Source organism: Pinus tabuliformis, chromosome 1_2 (genome assembly GCF_031772625.1).
Source record: "Pinus tabuliformis cultivar Carrire ecotype Pingquan chromosome 1_2, CPIR1, whole genome shotgun sequence".
NCBI classification, from domain to species: Eukaryota; Viridiplantae; Streptophyta; class Pinopsida; order Pinales; family Pinaceae; genus Pinus; species Pinus tabuliformis.
The window spans coordinates 275,374,586-275,392,731 of NC_142298.1; positions in this window are offsets into that span (position 1 = coordinate 275,374,586).

The following is an 18,146-nucleotide window of genomic DNA, read 5'->3' on the forward strand; positions in this document are numbered from 1 at the left end:
TCTTGATTATGACATCAATCCTTTTCCATTGCATGCTTCTTGTTTTATCTACTTGGGTATTAGAATTCAAAATTTAGATCAAGAATGCAAGTTTTTGATGTACCTTGCAATTTGGATTCATTATAGTTGCTATCAAAGTGGGGAATTTGTCGTAACATGGCCTAGCACGAGGATGGGTGCATTACAAACACCTTTTATTTCCTAGCTTTGTAGTGGTTGTTTCCCTTGGTCAAACACAAGGCATTTTTTGGATGGTCCCTCATCGTAAGGGGTTATGACTCTTTGCCACTAACTAGTCCATTATAACATCCCCTACCCCAAAGAAAACTTCCATGGATTCTACATCTATATTAAATCTACTTGAAGTTGAGTCACCCAATTTTGCGGGAAATTCTCACCACACCAATCTCATGGAACATCACTCTTTTAGGAGACAAATGTTAGGATATTCCAACACATAGGATATAGTTAAGTTCAACTTGGTCTAGTATAGAGTTAGGTTAGAGTTAGGTAAAGTGTGTTTCTTTACCGTTGTACATTTTGTAACTTACAATCCGACGGTCACGATATGTAGTGATCCGACGGTTCACTCTCACCTCGGTATTACCGACACTTGATCCGTGGCTTGACACCCGATTGGTCCATGAGTTCTATTTAAAGCGCATGGAGGGTCATTGTTCGGGTAATCCGTGCATCAGAGAAGCTTATGTAAATTTTCATTCTTTGATTAATAAATTGCCTGTAGTACCCACGTTGGGACAGGCCGTGGATTGTTTCCCTCCTTGCACTCTGAGGGTTTTAACCACGTCAAAAATACTGGTGTATTGATTTGAGATCTGGTTGTGAGCGGTGTCCTTTTGGTATTCTTTCTGTGGAACTTACCCTGTATATTCCTACATGGTATCAGAGCTATTTGAGGGCCGCGTCCGTTGGTGATCCAAATCTGAAGCCGATAGAACTGCATGCGGCTGTCGTTTCCTAGATCTGCTGTTTCTGACTGCTTTCGGGCCGAGAGGACTGCTCTGTTGCGTTCGGAGCATCTGTTCCAGTGAGGAACCCCTTTCGTTTCACGCGAAAAGGTTTCCGGTAGCCCTAGCTGCGTCATTTTTCAGATCAGGAGGTATACAGTGTTTCTTTTGCAGTTTACTGTTATTTTCTCTCTGCTTATTTCGGTCTCAGTTTATTTAGCCTTTTTTTTTAACCGGATCTATACCTTTCATTTCTGCGTATGCTCTTTGCCCTGCGACTCTGTGCGATCTGGGCAAATCAGAAACAGAAAGGAAGGATTTTTCTCATGCGTATGCTCTTTTCCCTGCACCTTAGTGTGATCTCGGAAAATCAGAAACATTGAAAAAAATATTTAGTTTTTCGGCTAAAGCTAACTTTGAGATTATTTTTTAAAATTTCTATTTTTTTGGCTAAAGCTAACTTCGAGCCGCAAGGTTCGTTTTTCTTTGCATATTCGTGTTGGGCTTTGTGTTTTGTGTTTTGTAGGGAAAAAGAGCCTTCTCAAGGCAAGCACGCAAACCAAGGCCCCCCCCCTCTCTCTCTCTCTCTCTCTCTCAAATTTTTTGTATAGATCAATTGGTTCAAAGCTATTTTAAGAGAGTAGAGGTCTTGGGTTCAAGTCTCCATTTTGTGGGGGCGGATTTTTTCATTCCCGCACATTCGCGCACTTTGCCGGCAACATCAACAATTTTTTTTCAAAAAGCCATAACTTCTTCATCCGGAAGCCTTTTTCAGAGCCGTTTTTTTTAAAACCGCCTATTTTTTCGAGATCTATCCGTTGGAACACTTACTTTCAGCATCTTCAGCTTCAGTTTTTTTTTAAATGGAAAGTCCATGCCAAGTCATTCTTGACAGCACTAACTACTTCCAATGGGTAGAATACATGGAAGATTTACTTAGAAGTAAAGGTCTCTTCAGAATAGCCACAAACCAAGAGAAGAAACCAAAAGATGAAGACAAGGCGGCAAAATGGGAAAATAGACAAGATCAAGCACGTGGTTTGATAGGGATGTCTATTTCTCCTGATCTTAGATTCCACATTGCAGGACTTGAGACTCCTCATGAAGCATTAGAAAAACTTGCTAAAGTTTTTGGGATTAAAAATGAAATTAGAGCCCATCAACTTGAAAATGAGCTGCTTACTTTGGATCCTAATAATTTTTCTTGCATTGAAGATTTCTTGTCCAAATTCAAGACCCTTAGATATCTCTTGGAAGGTGTTAAAGTTAAGAAAGAAGATGGTAACCTTATTTATTCCATCCTTACTAAGTTGGGACCAGCCTACTCTGTATTTGTTTCCACTTTCCATTCTACAAGGGAAGCTTTCATTTGTCAAGGACAAGACTACAAGGCCCCTTCCTTTGACTCCTTTTGTGATTCCTTAATAAGAGAAAAAGAAAAACTCTTACACCTTGGTCTTCTTAATCTTGGAAACTCTTCCACGAAAGCGTTAGCCGCCCAGCAGCAACCAAATTCAAAGAATCCTAAGAAGTCATATCCTCAAAAGAATGGTCCTAAACCATCTCAGCCTCAAAATGAAAGATCATTTCAGCAAAATGATAAGACCAATAAAAACAAATGGAAGAAGACTGATAGACATTGTAACTTTTGTAATCGAGATGGCCACTTAGAATCTAAATGCTTTAAGAAGATGGAAGCCTTGGAAGCCGCAATGAAGAAACATAACATCCATGTGGAGCCTACTTCAACTTCAACTTTCGGAATGGCACTTTCTGCATCTCATTGTCAATCATCTCAATCTGGTTATGCATTAAATGTATCTTCTTCTTCTTCTCATTCTCATGAGTGGCTCATCGATTCTGGAGCCTCTTGTCACATGGCCAAAAACCAAGCCATGTTTTCTTCTTTAAATGATTGTAACACCAAAAATATATATATTGGTGATGATAGATCTCTTAATGTTGTAGGGACTGGAACTGTTCATCTAGACAATGGTCAGTTTAATGATGTATTATGTGTTCCAACCTTATCCTGCAACCTTCTATCTGTCTATCAGATAACTCACTCAGGTGAAGGTAAAATTGTTGAATTTTCACCTCATGATGTTGTAATCAAGGATCTAAAAGATCCTAAACAGATTCTAGCTACTGGTCTTGCTGATGATTCCAAAAGGTTGTATAAGTTTCACAACTTTGGGTCATCCAATCTTCCCTCAATATTTGTTGCTCATAATGATGAAGTGAGCAAACTTTGGCATGAGCGATTTGGTCACTTAAACTATCGCTCCCTTCAGCATCTATGTAAAGAAAATATGGTGACAGGTCTTCCTATGGTATCTTGCAGAGATGGTGTTTGTTCCGGATGTGTACTCGGAAAACATCATCGGGACAGTTTTGACAAACGTGCCTCTTGGCACGCCTCAGCCCCTTTACAGCTTGTGCACAGTGATTTATGTGGTCCTCTTCCTGTTGCTTCATTCTCTGGCTGCAAGTACTTCTTAACTTTCATTGATGATTTCTCCAGACGCACTTGGGTATACTTCTTAAAACTCAAGAGCGAAGTATTTAACACTTTTTTGGCCTTCAAAGCCTTTGTTGAAAAACAATCTGGACATCAAATTCTTAAGCTAAGAACTGATAATGGTGGAGAATATGTTAAAAACACATTCATCAACTTTTGCACCGAAAATGGAATTCAAATGCAACATACTGTTCCATACACTCCACAACAAAATGGTGTAGCTGAAAGGAAAAATCGCACCTTAAAGGAAATGGCTAATTGTATGCTGCAATCTAAAGGACTCAGTCTTAGTTTTTGGGCCGAAGCAATTAATTGTGCAAATTATATAATCAATCGCACTCCTACTAAGGTTCTAGAGAATATCACTCCAGAAGAAGCTTGGAGTTCCATTAAACCAGATGTAAGTCACTTTCGTGTGTTTGGAAGTGAAGCATGGGCCCATATTCCAGATGAAAAGCATAAAGCTTTAGAACCTAAGAGTGAGAAATGTACTTTTGTTGGATATTCTGAAGATGTAAAAGGTTATAGACTTATTCCATTTAAGTCCAAAAATGTTATCATTAGAAGAGATGTAAAATTTGATGAAAATAAATCGGCCTGCGAGCCTAGTCCGGCGGATGTGCCACCTCTTCCTATCTCTTCTACTTTTGAAAACCTTTCTTCTTCAGATGATGAAAGCGAGGATGATAATCCTCCCCCACCTTCTCAGGATCCTCAACTTCCAAGATGGGTCCGCGCTACTCGGGATGCAGCAGGTGATCTTGCCGGTGATCCTACAGATCAGCGACGTACACGTTCTCAGTTTGAAAGAGCCTCTTCTTTACTGGCTCAAGCTCCAGTAAATCATGATCCTGACACTTTTGCAGAAGCTTCAGGCCATCCACATTGGGAAGCAGCTATGAATGAAGAATATCATTCATTAATGACAAATGATACATGGGATCTTGTTCCTCTACCAAAGGGACGCAAACTTGTTAGATGTAAATGGGTTTACAGAACCAAGTATGGACCAGATGGGAAAGTTGATAAACATAAAGCTCGTCTCGTTGCTAAGGGCTTTTCACAGGTTGAAGGCATTGACTACACTGAAACCTTCTCCCCTGTTGCCAAAATGAACTCTATCCGCCTTGTTCTTTCCCTTGCTGCCTCTTTAAAATGGGAAGTCCATCAGATGGATGTTAAATCTGCCTTCTTACATGGGGACTTGCAGGAAGAAATCTATATGGAACAACCCATTGGCTTCATACAAACAGACTCCAGCCTTGTTTGTCGACTTAAGAAATCCCTTTATGGCCTCAAGCAAGCTCCTCGGGCTTGGTATGCCAAAATGGATAACTTTCTTTTAGAATCTGGCTTTTCTAGGTGTCATTCTGACAATACTGTCTACACCAAGAAAGTGGGCAACTCTCTTATCATCCTTGTTCTTTATGTTGATGATCTTATTCTTACTGGTAGTGATCCCAACCTTATAAACCATGTGAAGTCCAGCCTTAAAAAGAAATTTGAAATGACAGACTTAGGACATTTACACTATTTTCTCGGTCTTCAAGTCTTGCAATCCCAAGAGGGTATTTTCCTTTCCCAGTCCAAGTATGCTTGTGATATTCTTCGTCATTTTCACATGGAAGACTGTAAGCCAGCCCCTTCTCCCTTTCAGTCTGGAGTCAAACTTTCAGTCTCTTGTACTTCTCCTGAAGTTGATGCTACCTTATACCGTCAACTTGTCGGAAAACTCTTGTATTTAACCCATACTCGTCCTAATCTTTCCTTTGCTGTTGGCCTTGTTGCTCGTTTTATGCAAAACCCCCGTGAAAGTCATTGGAAAGCAGCTAAAAGAATACTTCGTTATGTTCGAGGTACAGTACAGTTTGGGATTCATTACAGTGCCAAAGCAGCTCCTCTGTTAGTTGGTTTCACTGATTCTGATTGGGCTGGTGACCCTGATGATCGGAAGTCTACTGCCGATTATGTCTTCACTCTTGGTTCAGGACCTATTACATGGGCTTGTAAGAAACAGGCTGCCATTTCTCTTTCGTCAGCAGAAGCAGAGTATCGTGGTGCCATGGAAGCTAGTAAGGAAGCCTTGTGGCTTCGTCAGATCCTATCAGAGTTTGGCTTTGAGCAGCAGCATCCAACCACACTTTGGTGTGATAATCAAAGTGCCATTCAGCTATGCAAAGATCCAGTCCAGCATCAGCGCAGCAAACACATTGAACTACACATGCACTTCATCAGAAAGCTCATTCATGACCATGTTCTTGAAGTGCAATATTGTCCAACAGATGATCAGGTTGCAGACATCTTCACAAAGGCTCTCACAGAGGCGAAGTTCACTAAACTTCGATATATGCTTGGAGTTCAGGAAGTTGTCACTAAGGGGGGATAGGCTCTAGTGCCTCCTTCCTTCTCCTATTGTGTCATATTTGTAAATCCTTCAATCCTATCCCAAGTTGTTCTTAAGGGGGGATGTTAGGATATTCCGACACATAGGATATAGTTAAGTTCAACTTGGTCTAGTATAGAGTTAGGTTAGAGTTAGGTAAAGTGTGTTTCTTTACCGTTGTACATTTTGTAACTTACAATCCGACGGTCACGATATGTAGTGATCCGACGGTTCACTCTCACCTCGGTATTACCGACACTTGATCCGTGGCTTGACACCCGATTGGTCCATGAGTTCTATTTAAAGCGCATGGAGGGTCATTGTTCGGGTAATACGTGCATGAGAGAAGCTTATGTAAATTTTCATTCTTTGATTAATAAATTGCCTGTAGTACCCACGTTGGGACAGGCCGTGGACTGTTTCCCTCCTTGCACTCTGAGGGTTTTAACCACGTCAAAAATACTGGTGTATTGATTTGAGATCTGGTTGTGAGCGGTGTCCTTTTGGTATTCTTTCTGTGGAACTTACCCTGTATATTCCTACAACAAACTTCCCTTTTTCGTGCAACTTTGGAGCTCAAAAAAATTAAAGTTTTATTTGTAATTTTGAAGAAAAGAAATATTTTTATATTTTATCAAGCCCAAAACCTTCTCATTTTTCCATGATTCACTTTTCGTATTGTCCCACTTACAAGAGCACCAAGGGTAAGGGAGTACTCTCGCACTATGAGTATGGAGCCACTTGACTCTATTGCGCCACTCACATTAAGAGATCACGGCGCTGTGAGGGAAAGTCAAGGCACAAAGTTTGTTGAGTTGTTCAAGAAAGAAAAGACCAACAACATAGTTGGGCTCATAACCTTCTTGTACAGCCCTTGAATGATCAATTCTCAAAGCTCACCGTTGTCATTTTAGAGAATAGGAAGCCCACCAATGATGGTTGGGTCCTACAACTTAGGAACTAGCCCAAATAATTATTTATGGTTGTGGTCCTACAGTTGATGACATGGTCTAACTTTTATATGTAGGTATGATCGTAACAATAGTTTAATTGAAATTTATGGATATGTAAGCATATTTTTGTGCCTTAATTGCAAGACTCTATAGTGGTTTTGTTTTCTGGTCAAGTGGGTTTTGGGGACAATAACCTCCTTATTGTATGCCCACGTGGCAATTTTGTTGGACTTTAAACCTCTGGCAAGTTTTAATAGTTTTCAAAGCCTTTTGAGCCAAATTTTATTAGCTTGCAATGGTTGCTAGTCACTTTTCATTTTTGTTGAGAAAAGTTATATATATATATATATATATATATATATATACAAAGAAATATTTTAAATTTTTTTAAATTAAAATGATAAATGGCATAAACATTACTAATAATCATTTTTACAATTATAACATAGTATTGACTATTTTGTAGTATTTACAAAATTGATTGCAAAATAAATAAATAAACAATATCCTTTTTAAAAAGCCATATATATATTATAATGATGAGAGACATTAAACCATAGTGAACACATATGGAAATGAACTATTGAAGATAGATTGGGAAGAATGAAAATTCATATAACTTTATAAGAAAGAAAGAAAAAAATGAAAATGATCAATTTAGAAATAAAAATAGAATATAGCTTTTAACGATCAAACGCAATTAACCCTTTCTTATATAATTAAACATGATTATGGTTAAATGCATCTACAAAATTGAATTTTCATAATGTGTATAATCATTACAATTATTATGAATTTTAAATTTTTATTCTAAAATTTTAACAATGTAAATAATCATCATAATTACCATATATCAATAAATTTAAAACCCTACTCTATTTAATCACCCTTGTCCTTTTTAATAATAAAAATCTATCATAATAATATAAGAAAGCCAATCATATACTTGTCGCAGAGAAATGTAAAATGGTTTTTTCAAAATTAAACTTTCTAGAGACGAACTCCAAACTAGGTTGTTAATCAAGAAGCAGTAAAAAAAAAACTTGCCCATCTTCACAGAGTATAAATAAGCAGTGAAAACAAGATTGAGCACGTGCAACGGAAGGCGCAAGGCGAGGGAAAAAATGAGGTGTTGCAAGCTCGGGATTTTGTTTGAAGTTACTAGTAGATTGGCACGGAGAGCAGCAGAGGAGGACCGCGCGCAGCCATAACTGCTGCAGCACCAACGCGAAGCAACATTGTTGCGCCTCCACGGCCTAGCTGCTGAGATCTGCTCGACAGGCATTGGACGGAGAGATCAGCTACAGCGTTTGGCAGGCAGCTACTGCTTTCAGATCAAATTAGCCCTCAGCGGCCTCCTGCTGCTGAGGTTTGAGCATCATGGATCCATCAGAGGATGAAGATCATCATACAGATCAACAGCAAGAAACAGAAGTAACAGGAAAAGCCTTTGCCTCCCTTATCTCTGCAATGGGTCCGGCAAAGAACAGACCGTCAGTTTCAAAGTTTGTTAAAAGAATGGAAGAAATACCAGAAATATCCCTTCCACCAGCACTTCCAAGAAAAGCAGCACTCTCTCTGGCAGAAAGAGGGTTAGTAGGGCAGTTTACTGGGCTGTGGCCGTCACCCAAGACTGTGCAAAAGTGGGTAGAGAGAAACTGGGCTGCATCAATAAATGGGAAGATCTCAATCAGGTTCTGTGGAAGAGGTTATTATACCTTTCATTTTGAAACCAAAGAGGACCGCGATCTGATATTCAGGAATGGTCTGTATTTTATGGATATAAGGGGATTGTATCTTAATAGATGGAAACCGAACTTTGATCCAGAAATGGATGTCCCAAATGCCGTTCCAGTTTGGGTAAGATTGTCGCACCTTCCTCTCCACTGCTAGGGAGACGATTCAGTTAAAGCCACAGGAAACGCAGTAGGGAAATACATAGACAGATGCGAGCCTAAAGAAAACATGCATGCATGTGCCCGAATCTGCGTGGAAGTGGATCTAGGGAAAGGTCTCCCAGAAGCTATCAAAATCAAAGTGGATCAATGGACGCACATAGAACAACTGGATTATGAGCAAATACCCTTCAAATGCAAGGTATGTCATGAATACGGTCATTTCGCAAATAGATGTACAAAAAATAAGGAAAATGACAGTGAAAAGATTAAAGATCTGAAAAATAAATGGGAACATGTTAAACAAAAGAAGATAGCTAACAAACAACCAGTCCAGCCCTCCTCCCAGCCATCATCATCTGTTGAAGCTCATCTCTCACCAAAAGCAAACTTAGCCAACCAAAACCCCTTTGATCCACTGCTCTCATCAGCCCCCCCATCCCCTGGACCCAAATCTAGATCTAGATCTAGAACCCCTCGCTCCCCAAACCCCCCTCAGTCCCCTACCTCCCCCAGAGGATCAACTCACCTCTCTCCTCCTCCTTCAGTGGACAGGATATTAACAAGAAAACAAGCAAAAGAAGCATTCCCAAATGCAGAAAACCAAAAAAAAGTAGGAAGAAAAACAAATAAAGAAATAAGGGATGAAGCAGCAGCAAAAGAAATGGCTCTAGGAACACAACAACCTATGGATACTTACCTAGGGAAAAGCACAGGAAATATGGAGAAAAGTCAGCAAAAGGGGAAAAGTACCATGCACCACCCAACAAGTAAATAATGATAATAGTCTCCTGGAACTGCAGAGGAATGGGGACTCCTTTTAAGGAAAATGCAACAAGAGATATTCTGACAAAAGAAAACCCGGATATCCTTATGATCCAGGAGACAAAAGTAAACCAACAAGAATCTGAAAATCTAAAAAAAAGTTCAGGAAATATGAAGGGGAAGCAATTCAAGCAACAGGAGCATCAGGAGGTATATGCACAATCTGGAAAAAAGGAATATGGGAATTAATGGGAAAAAGAACAGGGCAGCACTGGATTTTAATGGACCTAAGGAGGATAAGCACAGAAGAGAAATACAGGGTGATAAATATATATGCCCCTAATCACTATAAGGAGAAAGAACAGTGCTGGGCAACAATGAAGGATGTATTACAGGAAATGCAAGCCGAAAAAATAATTTTAGGAGGAGACCTAAATCTGGTGAGAAGTATAGAGGAAAAGTTTGGAGGAAACTATCAAGTAGATCCATCTAGGGAATCTCTAGAAGAAATAATGGAAAAACACAGCCTCCTGGATATTCCTCCAAATAATGGAAAATATACCTGGAATAACAAGAGAGTGGGAAAAAGTAACATAAAAGAAAGACTGGATAGAATTTTGATCCAAGAAAATATAGCAGCAATGTATAGCTCAATCAAATCAAAAATCATCCATGCCACAGCCTCAGATCATAAACCGGTAATGATAGCATTGGGAAAAATGGAAAACCAAGGCCCACTCTCGTTCAGGTACAGCTCAACCTGGGACAATAGCAAAGAAATCAGCGAATTAGTTAAATCAGCTTGGGAACCAAGAATATCAGGTTCACCACAATACATATGGGAGACAAAATTAAAAAATGTAAGGGTAAAGCTAAAGGAATGGGTAAGAATAAATGAAATAAAAATAAAATAAAATAAATAAATAAATAAAAGAGCTACAACAAAAAATGGACAGCATGCAAGCAGAAAAAGAAGGTAAAGAAGAAAGTAAGCAAGACTACCTAAAAGAAAAAGAAATATTCAGGGAGATATACAGGGAAAACAGGAAAGAAGAGGAAGAGGCAAGACTGAAATCCAGAAGCCTCTGGCTCAAGGCAGGGGACAAGAATATATCATTCTTCCACAACAATATGAAAATTAGAAGGGCCAGAAACCAGATAGAAAAAATACAAGTGGAAAACCAAGAAGTAAAAGGAGCGGAAGAAATAAAAAAAGCAGCATACAAGCACTTCAAAAACTTACTGTCAGCGACAGAAGAAACGGCTGAATATGAAGAAATATTGCAGCATACAAAAAGAAAAATCAAAAAAGAACAAAACAAAGATATGTGCAAGGATCTCACAGAAGAAGAGACTGTGGAGGCCATCTGGAGCCTGCATCTGGATAAAGCGCCCGGGCCAGACGGATTCACAATAGCTTTCTACAGGAATCATTGGCACACAATCAGGAAAGACTTTGTAAGAATGGCAAAGAATGTTTAAAAATAAATGGGAAGCAACACAAGATCATCCTATCTTGCTCTGGTCCCAAAGGAAGCAAACCCCTCCACCTTCAACAGGTTCCGGCCCATTTCTTTGTGCAATTCCTCCTACAAGATAATAACTAAAATAATGGAAAATAGAATCAAGAAAGTGTTGCATCTTATTATCTCAGAAAACCAAGGAGGGTTTGTCCCAAACAGACAAATCATAGACAATGTCATAATAGTTCAGGAAGCTGTCCACTCCAGTATTCTAAAGCAAGAAAAAGGTATGATAGTCAAATTGGATATGGCAAATGCTTTCGACAATGTCAGCCATCCATATCTAATGGTTGTACTCCAGAAGCTAGGCTTCTCAAAAGAAATAATAGAAGTGATTCAAGAATGCATCTCCACTCCCTGGATCGCCCCCCTCATCAACGGAAGACCCATTGAATTCTTCCAAAGTACAAGAGGGCTCAGGCAAGGCTGCCCCCTATCCCCTTTTTTATACATAATAATGGCAGAAACATTAAGTAGAGCATTGGAAACTCAGAGGAAAGAAAAAACCATCACAGGTCTGAGAATAGCAAAAGGAATAAAAACCATAAATCATTCCTTGTTTGCAGATGATACACTGTTGCTGGGAGGAGCATCAACTATAATAGCAAGAAGATTCAAAAAAATACTGGATGCATTTCTAAAGGTGTCAGGTGGGCTATTGAATAATACAAAATGCAGGATCTATGGGTGGAACATTCCGCCTAGAACCATGCAAAGAATTTCTCAAATCATGGAAATCCCAGCACAGGAAAATTGGAGCCACTTCCTATATCTGAGACTACCAATATCAAAAGAGAGCATGAAGGCAAATATATGGACAAAACAAATTGGGAAAATTCAAGACAGGATAAAGAATTGGGAAATGATGTGGCTAAATATCGTTGGAAGGGTGATATTAATTAAAGCTCTTCTTGCTGCATTGCCAATATATCAATATGCACTAATCATGGCACCAGCAAGTGCCCACAAACAAATGGAACTAATATTAAGAAGCTTTCTATGGTAGGGTGGGAAGCAGGAAAATAAAAAGTTCAGTTTGGTTAGGTGGGAACAAGTAGTGCTACCATATGAACAGGGAGGCCTATCCATTCGGTTACCTGGGCTCATGAATGCAGCTCTGGGAATGAAAATAGTTTGGAGACTCATAACAGGTAAAGAGAGCTGGTGGAAAAAAGCCCTCATAAACAAATACCTGAATGGTTCCAAGGAGAAATTGCTAAATGAAAACATCCCAATAAGGCAAAGCACCCAAGTATGGAAGCTAGTTAAAAGAGTCATCCCAACAATGAGCAGATACATTTCCAAAACCCCAGGGAATGGACAAAAAATATCGATTTGGGAGGACAGAATTATGGGAAAAGAACCACTACAGGAGCACCCGGAAATGGATGGCATTCAAGAATGGATGAGAGGGAAAGGCCTTAAAACTTTACATTCAATTTCTTTGTGGAATCAGAAAGAATGGCAGGAATGGAGAAGGCCAGCAATACCAACAAACCTAGAAGGACAATGGGAAAAAATAAAGCAGCATTTAAAAGGGGCAGCACCAACTCATCAGGATGAGGAAGATAATTATCTTTGGGACCCAAGTAATGGGCAATATACAGTCAAAACTGGCTATAAAATTCTCCAAGAACAAACCAACCAGCAAGATTGGGAACCATGGAAGATAGCATGGAAATCTGAAAGTTTGCCCAAGATAAAAAAAAAATATCTGGACTTTATTAAAAGGAAAGATATTAACAAGTGAAAATCTTAAAAAAAGAGGCTTCCAAGGGCCATCAAGATGCCCATTATGTCAGCAGGCAGAAGAAAACATACAACATTTATTTCAGGATTGTAAATTCTCAAGAGAATGCTGGGAGCAGCTCTTGAGCCCGCTGGAAGTGAATATAGAGTATGGGAAACCAATGCCAGAATTCCTCAAAAATCTAGAGAAAGCCTATCCATACGCAACAAAGAAGAAAGCCACAATTATAAGAATATGGAAATGCATTCCAACAATCCTATGTTGGCAAATTTGGCTGACTCAGAATAAATGTATCTTCAAAAACCAAAATCCTAGAATTGGGAAAACACTATCAAAAGCATGGGGACTAACATCAGAAATTCTCAATGAAAAAGGAACTGCCCCAACAGATAATAGTATCTTTCAGCAGGAAGAAAGAGACTGGCTTAGCAAAGCCATAATGAACAACAATGGTAAAAAAGAACAGAGAAAAGAAAGCTCAAGAAAAAATTGGAAGCTAAGAATGACTGAAGAAGAAACTGAAAGCTGGAAAAGAATTCAAAACAGATATTGTATGCACTTTGATGGAGCCTCCAAGAATAATCCTGGAAAGGCAGGAGCAGGGGGAATAATTTATGACCCAAGTGGGAAAAAAATAGTCACATACGAATGGGGATTGGGACAAATCTCCAACAATAGGGCCGAAGCCTACAGTCTGCTCATGGGGGCAAAAATAATCAAAAAAAGAGGAATCCAAAACCCAATAATCCTGGGAGACTCAGCCATCATAATCCAGGCAATGGTCCAAACCAAAAGTCCAAGCAATGAGTTTATGAGCAGAATCATCAAAAGAATTAGAAGGAATTTAGAAGACTCAGGCAATGTAACCTTCAAACACATCCTGAGACACCACAATCAGCAAGCGGATCAGTATGCAAATAAAGCGGTGGAGAAGAATGAAGGAAGAGTCAGGGAGAACAATGAAGAATACTACCTCTCTGTGCCATAATATCAAAACAAATATGATAAGAATAAAATTATGGAAAATAAAGGGTCGAATCAAGATAAATCAGGGAGAAAATCAAAAAACAAAAAACACAGCAAGCCAAAAATCATACAGCGCAAAGAAATCTCAGGAAAGCACGGGTAGGCAGAGGAAAAAGCAGGGAAACAAGGATACGCACAAGATAGTTGACAGAGAAGGCAATCTAAGTCACAAGGCCCACGAGCAAGCAAATCTTAGCTCAGGAGATTCTCGAGATTCTGAGGACAAGAGCGCTCAAGTGGCAGCTCCCAAAACCAATGCATGGGTCGATCGTCATAACTATAAGAACAGAGGTAAGCTAGCAAAGTATTTGCATCAAAGGATCGGTCGAATTGTGATTTGCAGACCGCGCACTGAAGCCTTAAATTGCCCGAAATTTGTGACTGGCCTCCAGCTCTTTGCTATAATCCTCTTAGCTCACCATTCCTTCAGCGCAGTCATTGCTCTCTGCACATTAATCATTTGCTATTCACCGCAGATCACATCACGGCCCATAAGGAGCAATCAGTTCTCAGCCCATTGTATTCTCTGTCTATCAGGCATCGCACCCTCCGGCACTCATCGACCTGTCTCTGCTCATCAATTCCTTATCTATCAAATTCTTTGCTCTCTGTCTCAGTCGAACCGGTCTTTGTCTCTCAGATCTCTACTTAACTGCCCTCTGTCTCTATATGACCAGCCTTCGCTTATCAGCTTTCAATCCTCCCCGCAGATTGCTCCATTAATCTATGCCTATTGCCCACCTATCCTAATTTGCAGGCCTCTCACCACCGCTATTTACTCAGTGGTAATTTCCACAACAAATCAAAAGGCCCAGGACAGAGACTAACAAATCAGAGCAACGCATGAACAAGGAAGCGCAGGCAGCAGCAGCAAAGCAAGAGGAAGAAGCAGTTAGATGGAGTTTAATCCCATTGAGAAGGTAGCTAGGAAGGACTCATGCCCAGCTTGCAAAGGGAACAAGGTCATGATACATTGGCTGCAACAGTGTCTCAAAGACCTGAGAAGCGAAACGAGAATCGAGTATAGCCTGCAGAGGCGAAATATGGCAATGCAAAAAGAAGAAGTAATGGAACTGAAATCCAAGTGTAAGCATTTGGAAGAGGTAGTAGACTACTACAAGAGAAAAACTATAAGCAGCGAAGGAGAGAATTTAGCGAACAACAACAATAAGGCTGAAGCAGCTCAAGAATACTCGGTCTATAAACCATAATGCCTATTAGAATATATGTTATGTAAATTTGCTTTCTTAGTAGGTCAATACGTCTGGCAGTATACTAGAATATTTAAAAGAATTTATGAAGTTTGGGAATTAAGCATAGGAGAGGGGACTGCGCTCTCCTCTCACTTCTTAGTCTACTATCCAAATACAGCTGAATGCAATAGGAGCTTGCTCCAAGTCCCTTTTTGGTAATATATCATCTAACCAGTGAAACAGGAATCGGCGATTTTGTCGATTAATCGTGATTCCAACTATGCTCGGCCATGAAACGATCTGAACTGAATCTTTGCGAGTCAAATCGCGTTGACCGAGTTTGACTCGTGGTCAACGCAAGTTTGACTCGCGAGTATGGCGATTATTCCGATTCTGCGTTTTTTTGGCGAGTCCTGCCAGTTTTGCGTTTAGGTTTATCGAGTTTTGGGTTTCGGATTGTGGCGCGTTTATAACTTTATCGGTTACGTGAGTTGTTTCAATGTTTCATAGTCCCGAGTCCGCAGAGTCCTCAGTCGACACCGCCGCAGAGCCGCAGAGCTACATTCGACGCCGCAGAGCCGGATTGCTGAGATATTCATATACCTACATGAGCCTTCAGCCTTGAGGTAACCTGCGTGAACGGTGACGTATTCGGTATTCATTTTAACTTTATATATAATGATGTCTGAGATATAGATGTGAATCATGATACTGTGATGCGATACAGCAGAGAAGAACAGAGATGCTAATGCGGCAATGCCATATATATAACTGTGATGTATCATGTCATACTCGAGTGCCTAGTCGGCTAGTCCATCGACTCCATCCATACATATAACTGCGATGGCATACAACAATAATGCCTGCACTGTCACATGTATAAATATAGCATTGTCACGACTCACATGTATATAACAGCCTTAACGCAGTGACATTGTGATTTTAGCAGCACATACAGTAGCTTAGAGTCAGCACCACGTACTCCAAAAAGCAACAATGAGAGCAACGAGAGAGCAGATTCCAGTTGAAGAGCCAGTGGAGGTCCCACCGAGATCTGAGTTTGGTGAATATTAACTTATTAAGGCTAGTAGCATAGGCCAGAGTCTTAACCTCTTCCATCTTTTGAGTGATGAATGGTCTATATTCATATTGGTCAATGAACGACCACTGACATTGGTCTAGGTTGGGCGATGAATGGCGACCACAGAAATTTGTCATATTGTTAATAGTGATATTGTGATCCAGGACGAAGGCAGTTTCTTTTGTGTCAGTGGAACAACAGAAATCAAGGTTTGAAGTTTGAACGCAATTCTTGGAGCTGAGACAAAACAAAACAGAGATAGAACTGAAACAAACTTTCTGTGTATCAATTTTCAAAAGGAAATAATGGTTGTTTGAAGCCTTATCTTACCCTGACTTGAGCAACAAGCACACTTACCTTAAAGCATCAGTGTATATTCCAGGCATCATTAGATCATCAAACATCTAGTAGAGCATCAGTTTTTAAGATAGTTCTCTGAATCAAATTCTACAATATTTATGATTAGTCTCAGCCTTAATCAGAGCTTTCCTTGGTAACTCTGATCATTGACTAAACTAAATGTTTTGTGGCCTTTGTTTAACCCTTCTCAAGAAACAAAGAAACTATCATTTGTTGTAGAAAGCTTCGATGGCACAACATGATATATCTTCAGAGGCATTCATAAAATAGTGACATATTCAATCTTCAAGTTGATTGTGATACATTGTGAGCCCTTTGATACAAGATAGAGCTGATGCTTGTGGATGGTGATTGACCTAACCTATAGATTCCATTGACAGTGACTTGACATATTAACATATAAACTTAACATATAGACTTGACAGTGATTTGACACATATATTTGATACATGGCAGAGATCTAAGTGATCTTGCAGCAATCTTCATATGCATAGATGACAGATGATGGCACTTTCTTGGTGTGCTTTTGTGCCAATTTTTAGAGCTATGTTGTGCTCCATTGAATAAAACCAGGGTTCTACATGTTTTCTGGTTTTATTGAAAGGCAACATTTCTATATGTTTACTGACATCTGTCTTCATTTAATTTTTAAAATTTCTAGTATATTTTAAATTTTTGGATCCTTTTTAAATTTGATTTTTTGTTGTCTTTCGCAGGAGGCACAAATTAAATGACTCCAAATCTTAACAGAAGCCACAAATTAAACACAAGTTCAAAGCAACAACAATGCCGAGAGAGAAGGACTTTGCTTGGGCTTATTGTGACAAGATTCCCGGAAACCCCAAGCTCCTTTGTAAATTTTGCAAAAAGGAATGTAGTGGAGGCATTTATAGATTCAAGTTCCACCTTGCACAAATACCTGGCCATGATATAGGTCTTTGCAGCAAGGTTGACGATAATGTCAAATACCAAGCAGCCTTGGCCCTTGATATGATAGATCAACATAATTCCAAGAAAGCAAAGCAAAATACTGAAATAGGAACTCCTAGAGTTGATAGATTTTCTACCACTATCCCCATGTCACCTCACTTTGTTGAATACTCAATGTCATTCCCATGTTTTCCACACATGCCTCCAAGGCCAAGTCAAACTCAAAGCCATACGAGTCCTTCGACTCCTTCCTTCAACACTGGAGGTGGAAACATAAACACCTTTTTTGCTCCCCGCACAAAACCCGGTTCCCAACCTACCTTGGATGCCACTGGTTGGAAAAAAATATCCATAGTCAGGCAAGGAAGGCCATTGCTAGCTTTTGGTACTATTCTGACATACCTTTCCATTGTGCCAGAAGTCCTTATTGGCAAGCTATGATTGATGCAATTGCTATTGCAGGTCCAGAGTTCAAAGCCCCTACATCAAAGAGCCTTAGGACAGATATGTTGTTAGAGAGTGTTGAAGATGTCATGCTTGTGCTAGCTGAGTTTCGTTCATCATGGGTAGAAACAGGGTGCACCATCATGAGTGATGGATGGACAGATCAGAGGAATAGAACTTTAATAAATTTCCTTGTATCTTGTCCCGCGGGCACAATGTTTCTCAAATCAATGGATGCTTCAGACAAGGTTAAGACTGCCCAACTTATCTGTGAAATGATGGAGGAAGTCGTTCAGGAAGTGGGAGAAGAACATGTTGTACAAATTGTCACCGATAATGCAGCTAATTATATGG